Source organism: Lethenteron reissneri, chromosome 65 (genome assembly GCF_015708825.2).
Source record: "Lethenteron reissneri isolate LAM-NWPU_2019-01 chromosome 65, ASM1570882v1, whole genome shotgun sequence".
Lineage (NCBI taxonomy): Eukaryota > Metazoa > Chordata > Hyperoartia > Petromyzontiformes > Petromyzontidae > Lethenteron > Lethenteron reissneri.
Genome location: NC_083843.1, coordinates 12,538,524 through 12,553,597, shown reverse-complemented (window position 1 = coordinate 12,553,597; position 15,074 = coordinate 12,538,524). Strand labels below are relative to the sequence as shown.

The 15,074-nt window shown below is 54.0% G+C and overlaps 1 protein-coding gene across 3 annotated transcripts in view; it reads right to left on the bottom strand.

Moving 5' to 3' along the window:
* LOC133359668 (bifunctional 3'-phosphoadenosine 5'-phosphosulfate synthase 1-like) overlaps positions 1–15,074 on the bottom strand; it is a 43,034-nt gene that overhangs the window by 24,614 nt on the left and 3,346 nt on the right. Inside the window, exon 1 of one of the 3 annotated variants that reach the window (XM_061578167.1) lies at positions 1,984–2,205. The exons of the other annotated variants lie outside the window; for them this stretch is intronic. The gene's annotated coding sequence lies outside the window, so the exon portion shown is untranslated. Of the gene's footprint in view, positions 1–1,983; positions 2,206–15,074 lie in introns of those variants that run through there. 3 annotated transcript variants of the gene reach the window in all.

Sequence of the window (15,074 nt, the reverse complement as noted above, 5' to 3'; positions counted from 1 at the left end):
CACTTTAGCCAGCATCTGTGACAGGAGGTCATAGAAGGCATCTGACTCATCGGCTTTGCCTGCATCCCTCCACGGATGTTCGTCTTCACTGGGAGCATAAGTAACCACGACCACCACTCCTCGCCTCCGGTTGATGGGAAGGCGAGCCCAAAGTAGCCTGGGGCTTACAGCTTCCCACACCTCACTGCCACGCTCCCACGCCCCCTTCATTCTTTTGTTCAGAAGAACCACACCCTGCTGTTTAGCAGTCTCCTGCCCCAAGTAGAGGACTGTCCACCCCTCATAGTGGCAGGAGCCAGAACCGGTCCACCGGACCTCCTGAATGTCACAGAGATCCAGGTGGAACCGGTCTAGCTCCTGACATAGGAGTGGCAGCCTCTCCTCCGCAATGAGCGTTCAAACATTCCACGTGGCCTAACAAAATGGCTTTTCGTTGTTTCTGGAGGAGCCCCGAGGGTAAAGATTCAATCTCCTGGCTCCGCCAATTGGAGTTTGGCAAGGAGACGTCATAGACCCCTGTCCCACCGGGGCCTCCGGCACAAGCTTATTAGTTACATATTTAAGTCATGACACAACAACAACCGCCATTCGCCACTAAGTGGCGGTGACGTCACCACGATGCTTGTTCCAGGACATATGCACGTTGAGGCCACGTGAAGTGTCGTGACACACTCACCGACTGACACACACACACACTGACACACACACACACTGACATACTCACTCACTGACACACACACTGACATACTCACTCACTGACACACACACACACTGACATACTCACTCACTGACACACACACCGACACACACTCACTGACACACACATAATCATACACACGCAACATTACATACACACACAGTCCTACATACACACAAGCATAGCCTAACACACGCACGCACACAATCCAACACACATGCAGTGCTGAGTCTATGGGTAGTGCTGAGTCTATGGGTAGTGTTCAGTCGATGGGTAGTGTTGAGTCTATGGGCAGTGTTGAGTCTATGGGTAGTGCTGAGTCTATGGGTAGTGTTGAGTCTATGGTTAGTGTTGAGTCTATGAGTAGTGTTGAGTCTATAGATCGTATTGAGTCTATGGGTGGTGTTGAGTCTATGGGTAGTGTTGAGTCTATGGGCAGTGTTGAGTCTATGGGTAGCAGTGTTGAGTCTATGGGCAGTGTTGAGTCTATGGGTAGTATTGAGCCTATGAGTGGCAGTGTTGAGTCTATGGGTAGTGTTGAGTCTAAGGGTAGCAGTGATGAGTCTATGGGTAGTGTTGAGTCTATGGGTAGTTTTGAGTCTATGGGCAGTGTTGATGCTATGGGTAGTGCTGAGTCTATGGGTAGTGATGAGTTTATGGGCAGTGTTGAGTCTATAGGTGGCAATGTTGAGTCTATGGGTGGCAGTGTTGAGTCTATGGATGGCAGTGTTGAGTCTATGGATGGCAGTGTTGAGTCTATGGGCAGTGTTGAGTCTATGGATGGCAGTGTTGAGTCTATGGGCAGTGTTGAGTCTATGGGTAGTGTTGAGTCTATGGGTAGTGTTGAGTCTATGGGTAGTGATGAGTCTATGGGGAGCAGTGTTGAGTCTGTGGGTAGTGTTGAGTCTAAGGGTAGTGTTGAGTCTATGGGGAGCAGTGTTGAGTCTGTGGGTTTATGTCTTAATGGCAGTTAGCACCCCCTGCTGGTAGTAGATTAATTCACCAGGACAGGACACTCATTCATTCACACACTCACTGACACAAACTGACACACACAGACACACACACTGACACACACACTGACACACACTGACACACACTGACACACACACTGACACACACACACTGACACACACACTGACACACACACAGACACACACACACTGACACACACAGACACACACACTGACACACACACTGACACACACACTGACACACACTGACCCACACTGACACACACACACTGACACACACACACTGACACACACTGTGCGTGTGTTGCGTACCGTGATGAGTGGTGGTGATGGTGTCTTCGTGACGGGTGATGGTAGTTGTAGTGGTGGTAGTGGTAGTTGTGGTGGTAGTTGTGGTGGTCGTTGTGGTGGTGGTAGTAGTTGTGGTGGTAGTGGTAATTGTGGTGGTAGTTGTGGTGGTGGTAGTAGTTGTGGTGGTAGTGGTGGTTGTGATGGTGGTGGTAGTTGCAGTGGTGGTGGAGCGTGGCGGTGGATCTGACTCCGCGTGGGACAGCGAAATATACCCCCCTAGCCCCGCCCCTCACCCCTCACCCCCCTAGCCCCACCCTCACCCCAAGCCCCCCCCCTTAGCCCCTCCCCCACCCCATTGCCCAACCGCTTACACCCTGGCCCCGCCCCTCTAACCCCGCCCTTAACACAGCTAGCCCCACCCCTTACCTACCTAGCCCCCCGCCCCAATCCCCTTAGCCCCGCCCCCAATCCCCTTAGCCCCGCCCCTAATCCCCTTAGCCCCGCCCTCCGGGAGGAATGGATGGTCACTCTAAGAATGCTGTCACCTCAGCACTTACCTCGTGTGAGTAAAACTCAGTAAGTGTGTGTGTGTCAGTGTGTGTGTGTCAGTGTGTGTCAGTGTGTGTGTGTCAGTGTGTCAGTGTGTCAGTGTGTGTGCGTGTGTGTGTGTCAGTGTGTGTGCGTGTGTGTGTGTCAGTGTGTGTGTGTCAGTGTGTGTGTGTGTGTGTGTGTCAGTGTGTGTGTGTCAGTGTGTGTGTCAGTGTGTGTCAGTGTGTGTGTCAGTGTGTGTGTCAGTGTGTGTCAGTGTGTGTGTGTCAGTGTGTCAGTGTGTGTGTGTCAGTGTGTGTGTGTCAGCGTGTGTGTCAGTGTGTGTGCGTGTGTGTGTCAGTGTGTGTGTGTCAGTGTGTGTGTCAGTGTGTGTCAGTGTGTGTGTCAGTGTGTGTGTGTCAGTGTGTGTGTGTCAGTGTGTGTGTCTGTGTGTCAGTGTGTGTCAGTATGTATGTCAGTGTGTGTGTCAGTGTGTGTGTCAGTGTGTGTGTGTGTCAGTGTCCTGGGGGAGGGGAAATCCCTCAGCCAGGTAAACATCATGGCACAAAGTGGGGATAACCCTGCTGAGGCTGCGGTGCCTCAAATATTGGAAGTCACCCCCTGTGAGTGGCTGGCTGAGGTGCCATCTGTTGAGGAAGTACTGAAGGCGATCCGGAGTCTGAGACCAGGAAAGGCACCGGGCAGAGATGATCTCCCAAGCGAAATGCTGAGGGAGGGTAGCGTTTGTGCACAGACTACCCAACATGACATCATAACAACAGTCTGTACCACTGGACGGGTTCCACAGGATTCGAAAGATGCCCTGGTGGTCCCCCTCTTTAAGAAGGGGGACCGCACAGACTGTAACAACTACAGGGGCATCTCACTCCTCAGTGTGCTGGGAAAGGTCCTGGCAAGGATTATTCAACATCGCCTTGCTAGGCACGCTGAGGAGAGGCTTGCGGAGCCCCAATGCGGTTTGAGGAAAGGGTGGTCCTGCACAGATGCCATATTTTCTGTCCGTCTGCTACAGCAGAGGTGTAGGGAATTTCAACAAGACCTAGATCTCTGCTTTATTGACCTGGTCAAGGTCTATGATACCATCAGTAGGCCTGGGCTCTGGGTTGTTCTTCGTGCTTTCGGAGTCCCTGACCCTCTGCTCACGATCATTAAGGATCTTCATGATGGTGAGTGAGCCCGGGTAAAACTACGTGGTCGGGAGTCAGAGCCTTTCCCTGTACACCTTGGGGTGCGACAGGGATGTCCTCTGGCTCCCACATTATTTAACATCTATTTTGACCACGTAGTTCGTGAAGCCTTCAATAGCTGTACCGGGGAATTTCCATTTGGTACAGATATAATGGGAGGCTGATCGAAGCCCGGGTGCGATCAAGGGATGGCTCCCTATTGGTCAACCACGTTATGTATGCCGATGATTTGGTAATAGCTGCTCATTCAGAGGAGGAGTTGGAGACGCTGCTGCTGAGACTGGAGCGTGCCACTAAGAGGTGGGGCCTTACCATCAGCCCCACCAAAACTTAGCACCTGCCTGGGTATTTTGTACCATCGAACACTCCACCCACACAACTCCCAATCGGTGATGGGGCAGTTGTGAAGAGAGTGTAGAGTTTCCCATACCTGGGCAGTGTGCTTATGACTGGCTCCAGTTTAACAGCAGAGGTCTCACTCCGAATCAGTCGAGCGGCAATATCTTTTCATCGGTTGCGTAACGCTGTGTGGAAGCTACCTGGTCTGTCGCTCCGCACGAAGCTTCAGGTCTTCTCAGCCACAGTCATTCCCTCCCTTCTCTACGCTTGCGAAACGTGGACCCCTTTAATGGAGCATCTTCGCCGGTTAGATAACATTTAGCCTGGCCTGCCTACGATCCATCCTGGGTTTAACCAGGCTGGATTGTGTGTGGAGCTCACAAATCCTTAAAAGGATCTGGACAAAGTCCCATCAGTGAGCTCCTCCGGCAGGCAAGGCTGCGTTGGCTGGGTCATGTAGCCCGCATGCCCAGCGACCGCATGCGTAAACAGCTTTTGTTTGGCCAGCTCGAGGGGGCTAAACGGGCGCGGCACGGGCTAGAGAAGAGATGGAGTGATGTGGTACAGGAGGACATGGAGCCGAGTGGACTTGCCGATGACTGGTACCAGCGGTGTCAAGATCGGCCTCTGTGGAGGAGGCTCGTGAAGGACACTACTGGGCAGTTGGAGGCAGTCGCCCTCCAACAACAACGGAGGGCGGAGGAGCGACGCTCACAACAACGAGCGGAGCGCCGGGTGGCTAAAGCACAGCAAGTTAGCACAGTAGGGGGCACAGGTGGTGCATCAGCCAGTCATCTCGGTCATCTCAGTCAGTCGACCCGTGGTACCTGGGTCTGCCCCGTGAGCTCCTGCCAGCAGGCGTTCGACACTTCACGTGGCCTCAAGGTGCACATGGCCTGGCACAAGCGTCGTGGTGACGTCACCGCCACTTAGTGGCGAATGGCGGTTGTTGTTGTGTGTGTATACACTGTGTGCGTGTGTGTACACTGTGTGTGTGTGTTCACTGTGTGCACTCACACAAAGACAAAGATCCCCCGTGTAGCCTTAACAGGCTGTTGGGGCAAGTGCTGTTAGCGAGCGCCTCTGAAGGCCGGCACGGCACACGAGGGGGTGGATGGCCAGCACCACGCCCGACCGCCTTTGTCTCCCTAGTGGCGATGTTTACACACCGCACCAGGCACTCATTTGAGGCTGAGTCGACCTAGGGGTGGCCCGGGACCGGTTCAGATAATCGTCACCGGTGTTGGCCGTGAGCGGGAATCAAACTCGTGTCGCCGGGTGCATAGTGCAGCGCGCTACCCGCTACACTACCGCTCCCCACACACACACACACACCCACACACACGCACACACAGACACACACACACACACACCCACACACCCACACACACGCACACACTCACACACACACACCCACACACGCACACACAGACACACACACACAATGACAACAACAACAACAACCACACAATGACACACACCCACACACACACAATGACACACACACACTCACAATGACACACACACACAATGACACACACACACAATGACACACACACACGCAGAATGACACACACACTCACACACACACAATGACACACACACACACCCACACACACCCACACACGCACAATGACAGCTCTGAACGTGCTGACCCTACAAGATCAGTGGCTTGCGTCACTGACATTTACCTCGCCGCGTCAGCTCGCAATCACCTGCCACTCACCACTCACCTTTCACTCACCTCTCTCACTCACTCACCCTCATCTCATTCTGCGAGTCTTTGTGAGTCTCTGTGAGTCTCTGTGGGTCTCTGTGGGTCTCTATGAGTTCGGGTCTCTGTGAGTCTCTGTGGGTCTCTGAGTCTCTGTGGGTCTCTATGAGTCTCTGTGGGTCTCTGTGGGTCTCTGTGGGTCTCTATGAGTCTCTGTGGGTCTCTGTGAGTCTATGTGGGTCTCTGTAGGTCTCCGTGGGTCTCTATGAATCTCTGTGGGTCTCTGTGGGCCTCTGTGGGTCTCTGTGGGCCTCTGTGGGTCTCTATGAGTGTGGGTTGGGTCTCTATGAGTGTGGGTCTCTGTGGGTCTCTATGAGTCTCTGTGGGCCTCTGTGGGTCTCTGTGGATCTCTGTGGGTCTCTATGGGTCTCTGTGGGTCTCTGTGGGTCTCTATGAGTCTCTGTGGGCCTATGTGAGTCTCTTTGGGTCTCTGTGAGTCTCTGTGGGTCTCTGTGGGTCTCTGAGTCTCTGTGGATCTCTCTTGAGTCTCTGTGGGTCTCTATGAGTGTGGGTCTCTATGAGTGTAGGTCTCTGTGGGTCTCTATGAGTCTCTGTGGGTCTCTATGAGTGTGTGTCTCTATGAGTCTCTGTGGGTCTCTACGAGTCTCTGTGTGATCGCAGGTTGCGCGCAACTGACGAGTCAGCAGCGCCGTGGGGCGTCACGGCGCTCATCAGTCCAGCGACAGTCAGCATGCCCTGGTGGGTGGTGTGGGTGGGTGGTGTGGGTGGTGGGTGGGGTGGGTGTGATGGTGGGAGGGGTGGGTGGTGAGTGGTGGTGAGTGGTGGTGGGTGGGGTGGGTGGGTGGGTGGTGTGGGTGGGTGGGTGGTGTGGGTGGGGGGGTGGGGTGGGTGGGTGGGTGATGTGGGTGGTGTGGGTGGTGGGTGGGTGTGATGGTGGGTGGGTGGGGTGGGTGGTGTGGGTGGTGTGGGTGGGTGGTGTGGGTGGTGGGTGGGTGGTGGGTGGGGTGGTGGGTGGTGTGGGTGGTGGTGGGTGGGGTGGGTGGTGTGGGTGGGGTGGGGTGGGTGGGCGGTGTGGGTGGTGGGGTGGTGTGGGTGGTGTGGGTGGTGGGTGGGTGTGGGTGGTGTGGGTGGTGGGTGGTGGGTGGTGTGGGTGGTGGTGGGTGCGGTGGGTGGTGTGGGTGGGGTGGGTGGGGTGGGCGGTGTGGGTGGTGGGTGGTGTGGGTGGTGTGGGTGGTGGGTGGGTGGTGTGGGTGGTGGGTGGGTGGTGGGTGGGGTGGGTGGGGTGGGTGGGCGGTGTGGGTGGGGTGGGTGGGGTGGGTGGGGTGGGTGGGCGGTGTGGGTGGTGGGTGGTGTGGGTGGTGTGGGTGCTGGGTGGGTGGGTGGTGGAGGGTGGGGTGGGTGGTGTGGTTTGGGGGGTGGGTGGGTGGTGTGGTTGGGGGGGTGGGTGGGTGGTGTGGTTGGGTGGGTGGTGTGGGTGGGGTGGATGGTGTGGGTGGTGGGTGGTGTGGGTGGTGTGGGTCCTGGGTGGGTGGTGTGGTTGGGGGGGTGGGTGGGGTGGGTGGTGTGGGTGGTGTGGTTGGGGGGGTGGGTGGTGTGGGTGGTGTGGGTCCTGGGTGGGTGGTGTGGTTGGGGGGGTGGGTGGGTGGTGTGGGTAGGGGGGTGGGTGGTGGTGGGTGGGGTGGGTGGTGTGGTTGGGGGGGTGGGTGGTTGGTTAGGTGAGTGGGTGGGTGAGGCTGACACACACACCAACCAACTCACCCACCCATCATCGCAATCACCCACCCTCACACCCACCCACCCTCACATCCACCCACTAACTCATCCACCCACTAACTCAGCCACCCACCCACCATCACACCAACCCACCCACCCACTAACCCAGCCACCCACCCACCATCACACCCACCCACCCTCACACCCACCCACCCACTAACTCGGCCACCCACCCACCATCACACCAACCCACCCACCCACACCCACCCACCATCACACCCACCCACTAATCCACCCACCCATCCACCATCACACCCACCTACTCACTAATCCACCCACCATCACACCCACCCACCATGACACCCACCCACCCACCATCACACCCACCACTAACCCACCCACCATCACACCCACCCACTAACTCACCCACCATCACATCCACCCACTAACCCACCCACCCACCATCACATCCACACACCCACCCACCATCACACCCACCCACCCACCATCACATCCCCCCACCCTGTCCCCCCCCACCCTGTCCCACCCCCTCCCCACAATGCCCCCCCCCCCACCCTGTCCCACCCCCCCACCTCCTGCCCCCTCCACGCTGACTGCCACGTGGCAGTCAGCCCCCTCAGCCCCTCCCCTCAGCCCTCACCTCACCCCCCTCACCCCCCCTCAGCCCCTCCCCTCACCCCCCTCAGCCCCTCCCCTCAGCCCTCACCTCACCCCCCCTCAGCCCCTCCCCTCACCGCCCTCACCCCCCCTCAGCCCCTCCCCTCACCGCCCTCAGCCCCTTACCCCCCTCAGCCCCTCCCCTCAGCCCCATCAACCTCTGCCCACGCCCAGGCAGGGAAACCCCGAGGGGGAGGGGGGAGGAGTGGGGGGAGTCAATGAGGGGCGGGGTCAAGGGGCGGGGTCAAGGGGGCGGAGTCAATGAGGGGCGGGGTCAGGAGGCGGGGTCAAGGGGGCGGGGTCAAGGGGCGGGGTCAAGGGGGAGGAGTCAATGAGGGGCGGGGTCAACGGGGCGTGGTCAATGGGGGGGGAGGGAGTGGAGTCGAAAAACCGGTTCGGCGCGACTCCCACTGAACCGGTTTTCGCTTTGAATGGAAACGTTCAGAAAACGTCCAGAAAATGTTGGGAAAACATTCATAAAACATTCGATTCATCCAGGGTTTAATACACACACACAGACAAAGATCCCCCAGGTAGCCTCTAGCAGGCTGTAGGGGCAAGTGCTGTCAGTAGCACCTACACACAGACAAAGATCCCCCGTGTAGCCTCTAGCAGGCTGTAGGGGCAAGTGCTGTCAGTAGCACCTACACACAGACAAAGATCCCCCGTGTAGCCTCTAGCAGGCTGTAGGGGCAAGTGCTGTCAGTAGCACCTACACACAAAGATCCCCCGTGTAGCCTCTAGCAGGCTGTAGGGGCAAGTGCTGTCAGTAGCACCTACACACAGACAAAGATCCCCCAGGTAGCCTCTAGCAGGCTGTAGGGGCAAGTGCTGCTAGTAGCACCTACACACAGACAAAGATCCGCCGTGTAGCCTCTAAGAGGCTGTAGGGGCAAGTGCTGTTAGTAGCACCTACACACAGACAAAGATCCCCCGTGTAGCCTCTAGCAGGCTGTAGGGGCAAGTGCTGCTAGTAGCACCTACACACAGACAAAGATCCCCCGTGTAGCCTCTAGCAGGCTGTAGGGGCAAGTGCTGTTAGTGAGCATCACCTATGAAGGCCACCGGGCACGGCACACGAGGGGGTGGGTGGCCAGCACCACGCCCGGCCGCCTTTGTCTCTCCCCCAGTGCTAGCGATGTTTACTACAACACCACCACAACCGCTACACCAGGTACTCATTTGAGGCTGAGTCGACTTAGGGGAGGCCCGGGACCGGTTCAGATAATCGTCACTGGTGGTGTTGGCCGTGAGCGAGAATCGAACCCAGGTCGTCGGGTTCATGGCGCAGCGTAGCGCTACCCAATACACTACCACTCACACACACACTAACACACACACACAGTGTCACACACACACAGTGTCACACACACACAGTGTCACACACGCTCTCTCACACACAGAAACAAAAGATCCTTTCATATCCTTAGGCTGGGCATGCGAGCTACATGACTCAGCGAAAGCAGCCTCGTTGCCAGTCGGAGGAGCTCACACAATCCAGCCTGCAGGTTAACCCAGGATGGATCGTAGGCAGGCCAGCCTAAATGTTTCTAACGGCGAAAATGTTACATTAGGGGGGTCCACGTTTCGCAAGCGTAGAGAAGGGAGGAAATGACTGTGGCCGAGAAGACCCGAAGCTTTGTGCAGAGCGACAGACCAGGTAGCTTCCACAAAGCGTTACGCAACCGATGAAAAGATATTGCCGCTCGACTGATTCAGAGTGAGAGCTGTCAAACCGGAGCCAGTCATGAGCACACAGCCCAGGTATTGGAAACGTTCCACTCTCTCCACAACTGCCCCATGACCAATTGGGAGTTGTGGGGGTGGAGTGACCGATGGTACAAAATACCCAAGCAGGTGCTTCGTTTTGGTGGGGCTGATGGTAAGGCCCCACCTCTTAGTGGCAAGCTCCAGGTTCAGCAGCAGCACCTCCAACTCTTCCTATGAGTGAGCGGCAATCACCAGATAATCAGCATACATAACGTGGTTGAGCAATAGGGAGCCATCCCTTGACCGCACCCGGGCATCATTAAGCCTTCCATTGTATCAATACCAGATGGAAATTGCTCCAGTACAGCTATTGAAGGCTTCACGAACTACGCGGTCAAAATAGATGTTAAAAAATGTGGGAGCAAGAGGACATTCCTGTCGCACCCCAAGGTGTACAGGGAAAGGCTCTGACTCCCGGCCACGTAGTTTTACCCGGGCCCGCTGACCATCATTAAGGTCCTTCATGATCGTGGGCAGAGGGTCAGGGACTCTGAAAGCACGAAAAACAACCCAGAGCCCAGGCCTACTGATGGTATCATAGGCCTTGACCAGGTCAATAAAGCAGAGATGTAGGTCTTATTGGAATTCCCTACACCTCTGCTGGAGCAGACGGACAGAAAATATGGCATCTGTGCAGGACCGCCCTTTCCTGAAACCGCATTGGGGCTCCGCAAACCTCTCCACAGCGTGCCTAGCAAGGCGATGTTGAATAATCCTTGCCAGGACCTTTCCGGCACACTGAGGAGTGAGATGCCCCTGTAGTTGTTACAGTACTGTGCGGTCCCCCTTTTTAATGAGGGGGACCACCAGGGCATCCTTCCAATCCTGTGGAACCCGTCCAGTGGTCCTGACTGTTGTTATGTCATGTAGGACAGTCTGTGCACAAACGCCACCCTCCCTCATCATTTCGCTTGGGAGATCATCTCTGCTGGGTGCCTTTCCTGGTCTCAGACTCTGGATCGCCTTCAGTACTTCCTCAACAGATGGCACCTCAGGCAGCCACTCACAGGGGGTGACCTCTTCAAATATTTGAGGCACCGCAGCCTCAGCAGGGTTGTCCCCACTTTGTGCCATGATGTTTTCCAGGCTGAGGGTTTCCCCTCCCCCAGGACCTCAGAAATGCTCAGCAAATCTGCAAACCTGTTCCTGGGGTCGGAGATTGGATCACCGTTCCTTCCCCTAATGATGGGAATAGGTGTGGCGCTGCAGGTTACTTTTTTGATGGAGTTAAAGAGCGATTTGTGATCGCGGGCCAGTGAGGCAGACTCCATCTCCTCAGCAACCCGCGACCACCACCCATCCTTGCAGAGAATGAGGAGTAAGCCTCCTCATTCTCTGACGTGGGATGCTGTAGCCGATGGGAGTGGGCCTGTCACTTTTTCTCAACTAACCTGAACACCTCCTCTGTCAGCCAGGGCCTCTGGGGAGGTCTAAACCGCGTGCCCAAAGCAGCCATTGCATCTGCATGAGTCACAGTCCTAAACCTCGCCCATTTACCCTCCACATCTGGAGGAGTGGGGGACGATGCCAACCCCAGCTGCAAGTCATGATGAAATTCTCGCTTGCGGCTTTCATCAGATAGCGGACATCAGGCCACCGTGGGTTTGAATGGGGTCACACATACACACGTACACTCACACACACACACGTACACACACACACACTCACACAGACACACACACTCACACAGACACACATACACACGTACACAAAGACAAAGATCCCCCATTTAGCCTTAACAGACTGTAGGGGCAAATGCTGTTAGCGAGCACCTATGCAGGCTGGCATGGCACACGAGGGGGTGGGTGGCCAGCACCACGCCCGGCCGCCTTTGTCTCCCCAGTGCTAGCAATGTTCACTACACCACCACTACACAACCACCACCGCTACACCAGGTACTCATTTGAGGCTGAGTCGACCCAGGGGAGGTCCAGGACCGGTTCAGAGAATCGTCACTGGCGATGTTGGCCGTGAGCGGAAATCAAACTCGGATGGCCGCGTTCATAGCGCAGTGTAGCACTAACCACTACACTACCGCTCACATACACACAGACACACAGACACTCACACACACACTCACTCCTCACTCACTCACTCACCACTCACTCACCACTCACTCACCACTCACACACTCACTCCCACTCACTCACTCACCACTCACCACCCACTCACCACTTCACTTCACTCACTCACCACTCACTCACTCACTCACCACTCACTCACATCAACCACTCACTCACCCACTCCCCACTCACACACTATCACCACTATCACTCACTTCAACCACGCACTCACCCTCACGCACCACTCACTCACTCACTCACCCGCTTCACTCACTCACCCGCCTCACTCAACCACCATCACTACACCACTCAACAACACTCACTCACTCACCACTCACTTCACCCATCACCATCACTCTACCCCACTCACTCACTCACCACTCCCTCACCCACTCACCCACTCACTCACCACTCACTCACTCAACCACTCACTCACACTCACTCACCACTCACTCACTCACTAACCCGCTCACTCACTCACCCGCTCACTCAACCACTCACTCACTCACCACTCACCCGCTCACTCACTCAACCACTCACTCACGGTTTTAAGAGTAGAAGTTACGTGAGATTACGATAAATGTTTGTTAAAGTTACGTTAAGTCACTCTAAATATTTATTAAAGTGATGTTAAGTTACTGTAAATGTTGTTAAAGTTATGTTAAGTTAGTATAAATGTTTATTAGAGTTATGTTAAGTTAGTGTAAATGTTGTTAAAGTTATGTTAAGTTAGTATAAATGTTGTTAAAGTGATGTTAAGTTAGTATAAATGTTGTTAAAGTTACGTTAAGTTACTCTAAATGTTAAAGTTATGTTAAGTTAGTATAAATGTTGTTAAAGTTATGTTAAGTTAGTATAAATGTTGTTAAAGTTACGTTAAGTTAGTGTAAATGTTGTTAAAGTTATGTTAAGTTACTCTAAATGTTTGTTTAAGTTATGTTAAGTTAGTATAAATGTTTATTAAAGTTACGTTAAGTTACTGTAAATGTTTATTAAAGTTATGTTAAGTTAGTATAAATGTTGTTAAAGTTACGTTAAGTTAGTATAAATGTTTTGAAAGTTATGTTAAGTTAGTATAAATGTTGTTAAAGTGATGTTAAGTTAGTGTAAAGTTTATTATAGTTATGTTAAGTTAGTATAAATGTTTATTAAAGTGATGTTAAGTTACTATAAATGTTTATTTAAGTTACTTTAAGTTACTCTCAATGTTTGTTAAAGTTACGTTAAAGTGATGTTAAGGGGCGGGGCTCGCTGACCCCCCCACGTCCATCCGTCACGGCATCCCCCCCCCACCCGTACGACACCGCACACCCAGACACCACCACCACCGCCACCACCACCATCACCACCACCATCACCACCTCCATCACCACCACCACCACCTCCATCATCACCACCATCACCATCCCCACCACCGCCACCACCGCCACCACCATCACCACCATCATCACCATCATCACCATCATCACCATCATCACCGCCACCACCACCACCATCATCACCACCTCCATCATCACCACCATCATCACCACCATCACCACCACCACCACCACCATCACCACCTCCATCACCACCATCACCTCCATCATCACCACCACGACCACCTCCACCACCACCTCCACCACCACCTCCATCACCACCATCATCACCGCCACCACTATCACCACCACTACCACCTCCATCATCCCCACCACCACCACCATCACCACACCCACCACCGCCACCACCACCACCATCACCACCATCATCACCATCATCACCACCACCACCTCCATCATCACCACCACCTCCATCACCACCACCACCACCTCCACCACCACCTTCATCACCACCATCACCTCCATCATCACCACCATCACCTCCATCACCACCATCACCACCACCACCACCTCCACCACCACCTCCATCACCACCATCATCACCGCCACCGCCACCTCCATGATCACCACCACCACCTCCATCACCACCATCATCACCACCACCATCACCACCACCTCCACCACCATCATCACCATCATCACCACCATCACCACCATCATCACCACCACCACCACCGCCACCATCACCACCAGCTCACTCCTTGTTAAAAACATGTTGCCGAATCTTGATGTGAAGCTTTCGTGACTGCAGCAATCCATACTCTTTGGTTCTTTCGGTAAAGTCACGTGGGTAGAATTTTTGTATTTAATTTTACATCTACGTGAATGAGACGGTGAACATACTTATAGCGCTACGAACATAGGTGGCAATTCCACCTCCTTTAGACTCTCGGTCAAGCCGAAAAAGGTTGTATTTGTCAATCGTAATCTGCAAGTAATTGACCGCCGGAGTGAGAAATGTTTCTGGAAGGCAGAAAATGTCCGGGTCCAGATTTGCCACTTCTAGTTGACTTCATTTAATCACAAGCCCTCTGATGTTCACGTGTAGAACACCAACACCTTTTCTGCCAGAATTGTTTTTATCATTATTTACATTTGGACCAGGGTGAAGCTCAATACCTCCCAGAAATAAGAAAAATACAATTAATAGTTTGCACAGGTATTTTCTGTGAAAGGATGAAGAGCGGCCTTGTTAAAAATCAACAGATATTGGTTGTGTGCTGCTTTGGACCGCCTGGTGGTAAGGATGTTGAAGCTGGGGACGCACTGAGGGAGCTTCTTGGAGGCCTCCCTAAGGGTGAATTAGTTTTAGTTGGTGATCTGAATTGGAATTGGCTAAACCCGCCGGCCGTGGCCACAAATTTTGCGGGTGAATTTAACGTGTTTCAATTAATAAATGTCCCCACAAGACCCAACCTAAAAAATCCGGGACAGTCATCTCTGCTTGACATCCTGTTGACTAATGCCCCTCACAATTTCCTACTTACTGGTGTTCTGGGTCATAAGCTTAGTGATCACTCCTTCATTTTTGGGGTGAGATCGTCAGCCAGACCCAAAGCCCCCCCTAAATTGGTTGAGAAGCACTCCATGAGACACTTCAGCTCTCAGGCATTTACTAATGATGTGCTTCACTCGGATATTGACAAGGTCGGTGATATCCCCAACCTGAGTATTATCAACAAACATGCTCCGTTGGTTA